Below are 14046 nucleotides of genomic sequence, written 5' to 3'. Positions count from 1 at the left end.
CTGAATGAGTGTCAGACACACCCTGGGGCTGGGTAGGATGCTGGCTGGCTATTGGGCCTGCCTCAGAGCCTCTGGTTTAGTGGCTCTGGGCTAGGACGTAGCATCTCTGTCAGTCCCCAGATGCTGCTGCCACACTGGTCAAGGGAGCACCCTTTGTCTTGGTTTAGCAGATGGGCTTGGGAACCTGAAGCCAGGCTGCTGTGTCCAAGTTCAGATGGTGCCTGTTACCGAATGTCCGCATCCTCCTGCACCTAAACTTCCTTGGTACTAAGAACATCTTGTCTCTTGGTAACTGTGAGTGGTAAGGACCCTGCCCTGGTCACCCTTAGATGGCACAATGAGCACATGGTACCGCATTAGTGACCTGGGCTGCTGTCACAATGACCACACACCACGTGACTTAAAACAAAGGTCAGAGATCAGAGGTCAAGCTCTTGGCAGGGTCACATTCCCTCCCAGGCTCTAGGGGAGCATCTGTTCCTGGTCTCTTCTGGCTCCTTTAAAGCTTTGTTTTATTCGGAAACCAGAGTTACAGAGACACAGAGGGAAAGAGAAAGAGAGAGGAGGAGACAAAGATCTTTCATCTGCTGGGTCACTTTTAAAATGGCTGCAATGGCCAGTGCTGGGCCAAACAGAAGCCAGGAGATTTTTCAGGGTCTCCCATGTGGTTGCAGGGGCCCAAGCACTTGAACTATCTTCCACTCCTTTCCAGGTGCATTAGCAGGGAGCTGAATGGGAAGTAGAGCAGCTGGGACTTGAACTGGTACCCATTTGGGATGCTGGTGTTGTAGAAAGTGGCTTAACTCACTATGCCACAACACCAGCCCCACCAGCCTCCTTTGCCTGGGGGCTGCATCCCTGCAATTTCTGCCTCTGTGACCATGTTGCCTCTTCCCGTCCTATCTGTCGTATCTTCCCCCACACTCCCAATGCCGGGGGCTACTGTGTAAGAAGGACACTTGTCAGCGGCTTTGAGGCCCAGTCAGCTAATGCAGGCTGATTGCCTTAGTTTGAGATCCTTAATGCTCTCTGCAAAGACTTTCCAAACAAGATGACATCACAGCCGCAGGGGACTTGGACATGGACATGTCTTTTCTGGGATCGCCATTGAGTCCCCCAAAAGGGGACAGGGGCTGTTATTCTGAACAGCGTTGAGTTGTTCCTTTCCACAGCTGCAGTGGAGCTGGATCCACAGCTCTCTGTCCTGGCAGGAGAAGGAGTAAGCTAATTCCTAGGCTCCAGCTGCTACTTGGCTCCGCTCTCCTGGGCTCAGCCTTTTCCCAGGCTGGGACAGGGATTTCTGCTCAGGAAGCCATGTTGGCTGGGTGATGGCGAGATCACATTTCATGAATCTGAGGAAAACACCGCTCCTGGACCCTAGATCCCTCCCTGGGACCCTCTGCCTGTGTTCACTGTTGCTGATCAGGGCAAACTGTGCTGGACACAGCATTTTCCCATGCAGAACTGTCCTTGACCCTAACTGCAATCTAAAAGAGAGGTTCCATCACCCCATTTTGCAGGAGAGAAAGCTGAAGCTCTGAGGGAACACTGTACACAGCTAGCTTTTGTGGCAATTCCAGATACTTCTTCTTAAGTGAGAGGAAGGCCAATCTCACCAATAATTCTAGCAGGCATCGAGCTTTGTTAAACACACGTATTTTTAGGTCATGAGCTTTGTGTATGACAACTCAGGTTTAAAACCAGGTCCTGAGCAGGTTGCATCATTCCTGTATCCAGTGGGTAGAAGTGGCAGCAAGTGTTGGGTTCAGTGGTGAAATTGCCTCTTAGGAGGAGGACTCCATCCAATATGAGAGAACCTTTAATTCCAGCTCCCTGCTGATACCCACCTGATGCCTGGGAGGCAGCAGGTGATGGTTCAAGTAGCTGGGTCCCTAGAGTTAGTTCCAGACTCATAACTCTGGCTTGATGTAACCTTGACTGTTATGTGCCTTTGGAGAATGAACCAGTAGATTGGAGATCTCGCTCTCTCCGGTAAAATAAATTAAGTACAAATTTTTAAGGTAGGAAATTGAGATTCAGAGAGGCAAATAATCTTGTTCTGAGTTACACAGCTTTGAGAAAATGCTGAGAGCAGGGCTTAGATGCCAGAGTGAGCTAAGTCTCTCTGGGACCTGCTGGCTCAGGAGACTCGTTCTCGCTCTGGAGGAGCAGCAGGTCAGCCAGGTGGAGCACAGTGGCCAGTCGTGCCAGGGCTCCTGCACTCCCACAACTGGATGGAGGATGCAGCCCAGCTGAAGCTGCCTCTTGTTGTCAGTGGCCTCCATGCCCACAGCGGGCAGGTAACCCAGTGCTGCAGGGTGACACTGAGCTGCGGGTGGCACGGGCAGGGCCAAGGGAGTAGAAAGGCCGTTGTGTCTGGGTTCCTGGAGGGCCAGGCCATTGGGGGTCTTGTTGGGGCTGCAGTGGCCTTCCCAGAGAGGAGAACGTGTGGACAAAGACCCTCCTGCAGGACAGATGAGTGTTTGAAATCGCCACTTCAGGGACTTGAGTGCTGTGTGTTCTTGGGCAAGGGACTCAGCTTCTCTGGGCTGCTGTTCCTATGCCTGTAAATCAGAATCAAGAAATGGGGTGGAGGTGGAAGTGTGAAGAGTCCATGTGTTTGGATTAACACCGCGTGAGTGTGTGTGCAGACTCCCATGCCTGGGCCAAGCCTTAACTGGCTCAATCAACACTTAGGGTGCCTGTGGCCTGAGCCTAGGGTAGCAATTTTTTTTCTTCTTCTTTCTCCTCCTCCTCCTTCTTCTCCTTCTCCTTCTTTGTCTTCTTCTTTTTTCCTATTTAACAATTCTCTCCAGGCAGTTCTGAAGCACAGCCAGGGTTGAGGGCTACTGCCATGTCAGTGAGGCACTGAGTACCCTGAATCTGCCCAAGGCCAGGGGCAGATGGACACCAGCCTTGCCGTGCGTGTTCACATACATACACAGTGTGTCAGCTGCCTTTGCATATTGACTGCTTCTAGCATTGCCTTGGGGCGTGGCATCTTGTCAAGTCTGGCATGCTAGGTTGAATGGGAAGGCACAGCAGGACAATGTGAAAACAGTGCCCTTGTTGGGGACGTTGAAACTCTGTGTGTGGTGGACAGGGTTCCAGGCCAGTGAAGGGAGGCAGAAGGGAATGTGGGGGTCCTACTGCATTCCCCACACCAGGTGACAGGTGCCCTGACTGTGCCCCCAGCTTCCACGGCAGGTGGTAATGCGGAAGGGCTGGGTCTGCTGGCTGAGTTCAGCCACTGAACTTCATCTTCAAACGTGACCAGGATTGAGTCCCCATGTCATAGATTAGGTCCAAGTTGTTGATGTGTGAGCGTGAGTGAGTGTGTAAGTCTGGACTGGGTGTGAGTGAAGGTTCATAAACCAGTGGACATGAGAGTATGTGCCATGTCTATACAAGTGTATGTGTGTGTGGTCACAAGTGTGAGTGTAACGCTACACACGTTTGTGAGGAATGTACAAGAGGTCCTCGAGAAAATTCATGGACAGTGTGTATTATGAAAACATTTTAGCATGGAACTCAACATTTCTGCACTGAGATGAATTTCTCTTTTCATTCATTTTTTTTCCTTGAGCTTTGTGGAGTGCCCTGATGTGTGTGAACAGCCAGTGGTGAGTGTGAATGTGTGTATGTGCATTATTAGGTGGCCCAGGGACAGGGCTTCTCTCATGGCTCGTGGCCCATCCCTAGCTCTGGCAATGCCCCTGGAGCCCTGCGATCTAGCCCTCCACACAGGCCCTACATGCCCTGTCCACTGTGGGTTCTTGTCCCCTTTGAACACACACTGAGCCCAGCAATGTTTGGAAGACATTCTGCACACTTCCCCCCAACCCGAGCTGCCTGTGGGCGGGGCGGTGACTCACTTGGGTTAATGTCAGCCTGGGGAACAGGAGCCCTGCCTGGACCCACTCAAAGGGCCTTTGTTCCCCATACGGTCCGGAGACCAGGACCTGAGTGCAATGCCAAACCCTTCCCAGAGGCCCAGCTGCTCACAGCTGCCCACACCTGCTATCCTCCAGCGTGCCACCTAGCCCATGGACTGCCTCTGTCCATGGGTTCCTGGAACTGAGGTTTGCAGAGGATGAAGGAGGGGCTCAAAGGCCCTTTTGAGGCAGACAGCAAGACCCTCATGTTCTTGCTGAGGTTTGGATGCTGCCCATGCTGTGTGGTCCCATGGTCTAGTGTGTGTTCATGTGTGTGTGTATATACGTGTGCTTCTGTGTATGTGTGATAGGTAAGGAGTAGACCCAGGCACGAATAAGGGAATTGTTCCATGCTTTCCCTGGGCTAAGCCCCTGTATCTTCTGTGTCTATGGGCTCATTAATCCAGCTGCAATCCTTCCTTCCTGGCTAACAGCTGGAGGGGTGGATGGGGCTGAGCCGAGACAACAGGCATTGGGAGCTTGGGAATGCTGAGCAAGGACTCGGGCCATGTGCTGAGTGTCACTCTGCACCAGAGCATGCATTGAGCGTGGTGCTCACGTGTCCCTACCGTAGTGCTGTGAGGCAGGTCCCCTTGCCACCCTATATACAGGTTAGGTGCTAAGAGGGGTGAAGTGTCTGGCTCAAGGTCATACAATCACGAGTGGCAGACCCAGGACTTAAGTTCAGGTCCATTGGATGTCAAACTGGAAGACAACATTTGACTCCCCCAAGCCAGGCCCTAGAATTCTCTGACTTGTCAAAGCTTCCTGCATGAGTCAGATACCTTATGACTGCATTCAGAATGTTCAGACCATCCATTCGGGTCCATCTGAGGCCGGGCTCTAATCACCTACTAACGTCACGGCCTGGGATCAGTGAGCACTTCTCGAAGCTGTAGTTTTTTGGTCTGTAAATAAGAGTAATGATATTGCCTACCCCATGGAGTGTCAAGTGTGGAGGCAACCTGGTGGGTGAGAAAATTTCTTTTAGGATTTATTTATTTGAAAGGCAGAGATACAGAGATAAAGAGAGACAGAAAGGGGAAAGAAAGATCTCTTCCATCTGCTGGCTCATTCCATGCCAGTCAGAGCTGAACCATCTGCCAGGAACTCCATCTGGGTCCCTTACATGGATGACCAGGGCCCAAGCACAAGGATCATCTTCTGCTACTTTTCCAGGTGTATCAACAGGGAGCTGAGTCAGAGGTGAAACAGCTAGAATTCACTGCAGTACTCATAGCAGTTGTGGGCATCACAGACAGTGGCTTAACCCACTGTGCTCACAATGCTGGCCCCAATATGGGATATTCTTCGAATTGTTCTTGCTGTGCAGCAGGGTTTAGCTGCCAGTACTTCCATTTGTAGTCATTCAGTTCACCTGTAGGCCACCCTTGCCAGGCTCTGTCCTGGCACTGGGCACTGAGAGATGAGCTGCCTGTGCCCAGGAGTTCCTGCCTATGGAGGTGAGAAATGAGGGCACCGATACTAGGAGGCAGGTGGAGGAGGGCGTCCAGGTAAAGGGCTGAGTGAGGGAGATGGGCACACAGAGGGATGCACGTGTGCTGGGTAGAGCCACAAGGCAAGCCGGGAGGCAGTGGGCTGGAAGGAGCAGAGAGCCTGGCTTTGGTCTTCAGTGTTTGCTCCTCCTGCACAAGGGCCCTGAGCAAGGTACTTGGCCTCTCTGAACACTGAGCATGGCCCCTGCCTGGCTTCTCCTCTTGGGCGAAGGAACAGGTGACAGGGCGCTTTGGAAGCCAGAGAGGGTGGGATGGATGAGGATTCATTCCTACTGGGTCTCTCCACTGGGCTGGGTGCCTGGCAGGGGAGACAAAGCTATAACCCTTTGGTTTAGTGCAGAGGGGAGAGAGAGAGAGTGCTCACACAGTGAGTTCATTGAACAGGAAAATTCCTATGCTATATATGAAAACCGGAAAGGAGAAGGAGGCGTACTAAGTTTACTTGAAGAAAAATGTGCTTCTGTAGCTCAGAAAAATGGGGTCTTTGATTGTTGCCAAGCCAGGTCTCCTTTCAAAGTTGATCCAAGATTTTTTTCCCCTGGCAGGCAAACAGTCCTTCTTCTAAGAAATACATTGGGTGGTAGGTTTTTCTAAGAACCTCGGGCATCTATGCCGGGTACAGATGCCCCAGTGACATGAATTGTGTTGTGTTTCTTTACCTCAGGAAGGGAGTCAGGTTGCATGTAGAGCCCCCGTAGACCCCAGCCTGGGCACGGCTGAGCTCCCTGCTGGGTTGAGAGCTATGACGTTTTCTGGACATGGTGCTCTCTGCTCCTGGACAGGCCACAGATGTCTGTAAGCAGAACTGAACTACTGATTGTTTTTTCCAGGTCTCAGGGCCATGGGCTTGAGGGCAGCCATGGGGAAGGACAGTTAGGAAAGCCAAAGTAGACAGGAGATGAGCAGGGTGCAGGACTCTGGGTGCTTGGGCCTGGCAAGGGCTTTGGGAGGAAGGGCTCATTCCCAGCCTACAGTTTGAGGGTTGGACAAGAAGGAGAATGCTCTTGATGGTGGCAGAGTCTGTCAGTGCAACCTGGAAGGAACTTCTGAAGACTTAGAATGGTCCTGCCACTGTTAGGGTTGCCATGGTGGGATCTGATCCCCCATCCCCCACCCCCAGCAGTGGAGATGGGTAAGCAGACTCCTGCTGACCTGTGGATGAGGGCACATCTGATTTCTATGTGGGCAGAGTGCCCACGGACCAACCTCTGGGCACGGGTGTCCAGCGGGTGTGGAAAGGACAGAGTCGAGGCAGCCTGGCCTGAGAAGAGGAGAGGGCCCAGCTCATGCTGCAGGTGACAGAAGACAGGGCCTGGGAACTTCTTTTCTCCCCAGGGGCTGAGGCAGGTAAACTCACAACAGGGAGGCCCTGCTGGGTTCCCAAGGGCAGGCATCAGCCATCTGACCCTCCATACTCCGAATCTGCAGGCTCCAGTCCCATGCCATAGCCAGTAAGTATGTGGTCATTTGGAATCCCCAAGATCTGGTCCCCAGGAACAAGGAGCTCATGTGTCCTCATGGACGCTGACCAAAGGCTTCAGCTGTTTTTAGACATGGACGGACCTGGGAGAGATGCTGGGAGGGTCCCTTTGGCCTTTTCCAGGTAGCAGGTGTTAGGGAGGTACCAGAGGATAGGAGGTAGGCGACTGGAGTCTAGTCCTGGGTTGACCTCAGAGCACTGCGTGATTTCAGGCATGCTCTCTTGTATTCACTGCAAACCCCTGATCACCACTCCACTGCTGACACCTGGGTTCTCCATTGTCACCTGCAAACTCAGTGCTGCTCATAGCCCCCCAGCCTTCCCAGCGCTGAAGAGGCGCAGTGGCCGCTGCGTGGCCGCTAGAGGCCGCTGCTGCGTACAGAGGCCCCAGTACCACCCCGCCTCCCCATCCCTCTTCTCCCTTCTCTGTGGGACCCCACATCTCTGCAACCAGAGTGCCAAGGATGCACCTCGGCTCCTTCAGGCCTTCAGTGCTAATAAAGGTGAACACTGGGCACTGGAGCCATGCACAGTCAGACACAGAGCCTGAGGGAGGTCAGCCTGGAAGTAGATGTAAATGTTGACCGGGTTTATTGCCTAGAAGGGGAGATGGAGGCTGGCCAGGAAGGGATGGGCAGGATGGGGGAGAGCCTGTGGCAATGAGGAGGCCAGAGCTGAGGGCTCCCTTGTTCCCTGCTTTGGCTAGATTTCCCTGCTTTCCGTGGAAGGAAAACCTGAATTGTGGACCCTGTTTGTTACTCCATCACTAAGAGTCAGCCCTGGTTTCCATGGAAACCAGCTCTGCACCCTGGGGAGGAGTCGCACCCTGTGGTCACTGCTCAGATTTTCCTCTGTCCAGTCCATCCCTGAAGTCCTCTGATTTCTCCTTCCTGTGGCCAGTGGTGGGGGCAGGTGCCCCAGAATTGGGCTCCCAAGTCTGGATCAAGGTTACTTGAGGACAGTGAGGCCACAGGGAGTGTCTGTTCCCTTCCTCCAAGCCACCTGAGTGCCTGCCCTGGGCTAAGTCCTCTGGAGTGTTTATGGTGGGGTAGGGGGTGATGGTGCTGAATGTGGGATAAATGTGTGTAGGGAGTAGGGGATCTCCTGGGAGAAGATGGGGAGGGATGAGTCCGAGTGAAGGGGTAGTGAACGAAGGGGTGACACAGAGTGAGACTTCACTGGGGAGCCATGAAAGGTGATGGAGCTAGGGAGTGGCCTGAACAGCTTGCCAGCTGACCATCACCTAGATCAACAGCTTTTCTTCTAGGCACCCCATGGGAGCAGAGAAGACATGCAGGCTGTGTCCCCAAGGGGCAGGGCTCTACGAGTCCCTCTTGTTGAGCTCCCCAAGGTGCAGATGAGGAGACCTGAATTGGGGAGGGGGCTCAACTGGCCCTGGGGCACAGGTGCAGTCTGATGGAGTTGGGGCTCCCCCAGAGATTGGCCAGAGCCTCTTCCTGGCCCTACAGCTGTGTATCTCCCAGGAGGGCCCCCAGGGGATGGACAAACATGCAGTGAGGTCACGGTTGACAATCTGCCTGGAGCTCACCTCAATGACTGTACCCAGGGCCCCAGACTCCAAGATGGGAACTCAGGACAACCAGCAAATGCTTCCTTCACATCTGCTCAGACCAGGGACTGGTGGTTGGGGTGGCAGGGAGGGCTGGGAACCAACTCAAGGAATATAAGACCTAATAGGGTGCAGGGCCAAGGGCAGGTGCTAGGATGTCCAGAGCACCTCGTGGAGGTATACAGGAAGACTTTCGGAATTAGGAATGGCATTGAAGCTGGGCTTTGGAAAGGGGGAGCACACTCAGGTGGCAGAAACAGCTTGGAAGGTGTGAAGGGGCAGCAGTCTTCAGGACCCTTGGAGTTTCCAATAACCATTGCATGGAGAAATAGGCTAGTGCTCATCATTAGAGATGCAGTAGCTACCACTGTGTGTGACAGTTTGATCAACATCTTAGCAACCTGGTGTTACTGAAGCTATGCATCTGGTACTATGAGATAGGGATTATTAATTGTGGGGAAGAAAGGACTCCTTCCAAGGGTCCTGGGTCCAGAGCTCTGGGACCAGCCCCCAGCTCCCCAGGGGTCTGGCCTCCAGGATGATGGGGTGTCTTCCTACTCCCATCAGCTGTGGCCTCCACCCTGCTTCCTGCCCAGTGCGGAGCCATCTCAGGACAAGCCCCTGGAAGCTGCAAGGCCTGTTTGTCTTGGCTCCATGGCTTCTCCCCTGTCCTCCTTGGTGGCCTCCAGAGCAGGTGGCTGTTTTGCTGGTGGCCAAGGGGAGATGAGCCAAGAGGTCCAAGCACGGCTCTGAGCACAGGTGGCTCCAGGCCAGCTCACCCCCCAGTGCACCATGCCGTGGGACAGTGCTGAGGGTGCAATTGGCTTCACATGGGCTTCTTCCGGATCCGTGGCTTGACTGTCTGTGTGGTCAAGCTGGTGGCCACGGGCTTGTGGTCCGGCACCTGCACACCCATCCTCCCTTGCACATCTGGGGTCCCTGGTGGCCAGGGAAGGAAACTCCTTGCAGATCTTTTGTTCCTTTAAGCAACCTTGGGAAATGGTGGGAATGTCTATCATCAGCAAGTCATGTGCCCTGGGACCATGTGTTGGATAAAAGGCAAAGGCTGTATCTGAACCTGGCTCTGTCCCAGGCTGAGGGCGTTCTGCTCTGCAGGCTGCCTCCCTGTGCCTACTCTCCAGCTGGCTACAATGGACAGGGCTGTGGAAGGGGGAGCATGCTGGCTCCTGACTCAGAGTCTGAGTCTCTCTCCAGCCTTGCCCAAATGCTGCTACCTGACGTCTCTGGCCATGAATCTGTGGAGCTCCCTCCCTGACCGTCAGTTATCTTCTCTGCAGAAAAAGAAGTTGGGCAGACCCAACTTTTACAAGTAGATTCCTGGGATTAAAAGTCCCAGAATTGCAGTGGGCAAGGCTGGTGCTTCTTCACAGGGAAGCTCTGGGTTGTTGGGCGAGAGCTTCTCAGCCTCCCACCCCCAGGGCCCAGGAATCCTGGTGACACCCCTTGTAAGAGCACCTGGATGTGGCGGTTGGTATCCCAGGCCTAGAGCACTGTGCTGTGTGCAGGTGGAGAGGGCGGACACTGAGTAGACCAATGTAGAAGAAAGTAGAGGCAGCAGTTGGCTGTGGGAGGTTTTGTGTAAAGGGGAGAAAAGAAATCTCATTGGATGCTTGCGTTTTTCTTTTCCTTTGTTTGTTTTGTTCCTTCCTTATAAAGATGGGCTATAGGTGACTGAGGAAAGGCAATCAGAATAGGTATTATAATTTCTTTTTTTGAAAGGTAGAGTTACAGAGAGAGAGTGAGAGGCAGGGATTAAGGGAGAGCAAGATATCCTTCAGCTGCTGGTTCACTGCCCAAATGGCCTCAACAGGCAGGGCTGACCAGGCTAAAACCAGGAGCCTGATCTTCCTTTGGGTCTTCTATGTGCATAGCAGGGACCAAAGCACCTGGACCATCTTCTGCTGCCTCCCCAGGCGCATTAGGAGGGAACTGAATTGGCAGCAGAGCAACCGGGACTTGAACCGGTACTCCTATGGAATACTAGTGCCACAGATGGTGAGTCAGCTTACCATGCAACAGCATCGGCCGTAGGTGTTATAATTTTTGAAAGCAGATGCCAGAAGTTAATGTCTTTTAAAACATACAAATATGTTTGTTTTCCATACCAAATGCTTAATATATTAGAAAAGTCTAAAAGGGTTTCTAATTTGAAGGAAACGTCCCATCCATCAGTCCTTGCCTCCTTACCCAGAAAATACCTGTGACCCCAATTTATTGAGGATCCTTCTATAGCAGTTTGAATCCATGTGTTTAAGAGCCAGAACTTGATGCCTGGCACTCTGGCAAGGGACTCAGGCATCCTAAATAGCACCTTCACTGTGCACCAAACTCCCACCCCTCTATGAGTATTCTAGTGCATAGTGTTACATACATGAACTACGAAGCCTGCACCAGGATACGCACTGGAGTGCGAAGATTCACCTAACTGCCCATCTTTGGAAATGGCTAAGTGAATAACACACTATGACGTTTCACACAATGGAATACAATGCAGGCTGTCAGTGGTGTGAGCCCTCAGGTACTGCTGCAAAGTCAGCAACAAGATGTATTATGAAGAAATGAGCCATTTTTATTTCTTTTGCTGCATTTCCCTATTTCTTCACTCATTTTTCTTCTGGGTTGTCACTCTTGGGATAGCAGGAAAATGAGGCTGTGGTCTGTGATATATGTAGCAAGAACTTCCCCCCGTTTTTTTTATTTCACATAGTAGTGATCTTCATTAATCTTAATCCCAAATTGCTTAAACATAATTTCTGTTGGAAATAAGTTGTGCACTGAAGCAGGCAGGCTTTCAACTGAGCATCCGGTCTGAGTGTGTGGCCAGCCAACACTTGCCCCCCTGCAGTTAGTCTTTTTGTAAAATAAGGCATTTGGGCTGCATGCATTCCTCACCTGGGCTGGGCATTGGAAGCACAGAGATGATCCAGAGCAGATTGAGACAGGGGATGGAGAGAGAGAGAGAGAGAGAGAGAGAAAGAGAGAGAGAGAGAGATGAGCCCCCAAGGACATCCATCTGCTGGCAGCCCTGCTCAGGGGTTTCTCCTACAGCTGCAACAGGGAACTGTGGCTGTGGGAGGTGAAGCGGGGACCACAGGGGAGGATGGGGCATCTTGACTGATGGGTGGGAGTTACTCTGGCCAAATAGCCAGGGTGGAGCAAGGAGGACATTGAGATAGATCAAGGAGGACTTGCGGGGCACACTGAAAAGCCTCAAGTGGCTTCCGAGCCAGGTGACAGACCTGCCCCTCAAGAGCTGTGGACAGCTTCTAAGCAGGGCCCAGCAAGTTGGGGTGTACTTCTCTGTCGAATAGAGGGTGGTTGGTCATACACTCGCTGGAAAATGATTGCCATGGAATTGAAGTCCCAGAAAATGCTGTCAGTTCTTCTTTTGCATATCACCTAGAGGGTCATTTTAAAAAAGATTTATTTGTTTTTGAAAGGCAGAGCTAGAGCTAGAGAGAGAGAGAGAGAGAGAGAGAGAGAATCTTCCATGCACCAGTTCAGTCACTGAATGCCCACTTCAAAGTCAGGATTGTTCAGATTTCCCGCATGAGTGGCAGGGATCTCAACACTTGGGCCACCCTCCACTGCCTTCCCAGGTGCATTAACAGGGAGCTGGATCAGAAGTGGGAGCAGCTGGGACTCCAGCTCGCACTCATACAGGATGCCAGCATTACAGGCAGTGGCTTAATCCCATGTGCCACCATGCTGGCCTGGCTATCACTTAAATTCTAAAAATAAACGTCGTTACCCTTGATAAGCCCCTGCACCCCCTGAGCTCCATCTGTCTCCCTGCCCTAAATGGTGGCTGTCAGGTGTGTACACTGGTACTACTGCTTGGGAGAACAACTCAGCAGCAGGTGGTCACGCTGCCAGTGCACACATGTCCATATTAGCCAGTCCATCCAGGTGGTGGCGCCACCTGCTCAGGCAAGCACAAGGAGCCGTGGACAGGGTATCCACTGCAGTATTGAATAGTGACAGAAAATGTAGACTCCATCAGCACACGTGCGAATCAGTCTATCGAGACTTAAACCATCAAGAACTGCGGTGAAAATTTAAGGCCCAAACCACAGGAGTCAAGCAGGATGGATCTGAAAACTACGGCACTGAATTAAAAAAAAAAAAAAATGTTTTTTAAATTAAAGACCAAAAACAAATGCCAGGAGAAAGAAGTTCAGAATTGATGTTTTTCTCTCCAGGGAGGAGTGAGCACAGGCTGGTGCCTTACGATCTTCCAACCATCTTGAAATCATGTACTGTATGGCACCCAGTAATTTTTCCCACAGTTAGCATTTGTGTGTCTCTCTCTTACACACACACACGTCATTAAGCACATGCAGCCTTTGGGTGGATGCTGTGGGGCAGGGGTGAAGCATAACACTCAGGGTCTCTCTGTGTCTGTCTCCAGTGCTCTGGGAACACATGTGGGCACTCCTGGCATTTCATCTGTGTCCCTCTTGCTGTTGAAGGGGCATTGGTGTGGCCTGTGAACTGGCTGGAGTGCCAGGAGCACCCCTGTGGTGCTCCCAGTCTTGTCCCTCAGCTCCTGCCTCCTTGTTAATGACATTGGACCACTTATTTCATCTTCCCTAGCTTGAAAATGGGACAACAGTGGGTTCATTCCCATGACTGTAGAGAGAACCAGGAAAAGCCAGGCATGAAGAGCACCTGCGTTACCTTGAATGGGATGCCCCAGGGTGCAGAGATGGGACCCCGGCTTAGCATCATCCTTCTTGTGGACACAGCAGGGGTGGCTACAATCCCTTCCTATTGTCCTCTTGGGGGTTTTGGTGTGTGTAACGAAGAGTAGTAGGTGTTGAGTGTATTGCAGCCAACCCTAACCACTTATTTGTGCTTTGGGAGTTCATGTGCTGGCTACAAATGATAGAGGAAGACACTCAACCTTGAGTGTCTTGGGTGGGGTGGGAGAGAACTCTTGTCATCCCCCAACTGACACAGCTGGTGAGCTATCCTCGATAAGACATTGGCCAGTTGGGTAAATCAAAGAGCCTGCATGACCTTGCCAGTCTTGACTTACTAGCGCCCTCAAGTGGTCTGAGTCTTCTCTGGAGACCAGCCACCTGTTCCCCAAGGACTTCTGTCTGACCTTGGGCTGTAGCCCAGGCGGTCACCAAGGCATCTGCTCCATCCTGTGACCTCCCGGGGAGGACACTGCTTGATCACAAGCCTCACTCATGCCGCGTCTCCTCACCCAGCACAATCCTTGGGATCCCGTTTCACTGGCAATACCTGAGGCTGGTGCTTGGGCATTGTCCTGACTGCACCTGTCCCCAGACTTGCCTTCCTAGCCTACTGCACATCCGCTGCAGCTTCACTCAGTGGACCAAGATGGGATGGACTAGCGCGAGCCTGGCAGAGCTTTCAAGCAGTGGAACATCAGTGTGGAAGGGAAGAGCATAGGCACTGGAGCTGGGTGTGCTGGGTTCACACCTTGCAGTGAACTAACTGTGAGTAAGTTAGCTCCTCACAGTCCTGGTGTTCTCAGAAGTAAAGGGGGAT

The 14046-nt window shown here is 52.3% G+C and overlaps 1 protein-coding gene across 1 annotated transcript in view; it reads left to right on the top strand.

The window, feature by feature from the left end:
• Positions 1–14046, top strand: part of COL15A1 (collagen type XV alpha 1 chain) — a 100451-nt gene that overhangs the window by 22032 nt on the left and 64373 nt on the right. The window lies entirely within an intron of this gene.

This window comes from Ochotona curzoniae, unplaced genomic scaffold (assembly GCF_017591425.1).
Source record: "Ochotona curzoniae isolate NIBS_2020 unplaced genomic scaffold, NIBS_Ocur_1.0 scaffold_3208, whole genome shotgun sequence".
Lineage (NCBI taxonomy): Eukaryota > Metazoa > Chordata > Mammalia > Lagomorpha > Ochotonidae > Ochotona > Ochotona curzoniae.
Note: the sequence above shows the minus strand (reverse complement) of the source record. Positions and strands in the feature narration are given on the sequence as shown.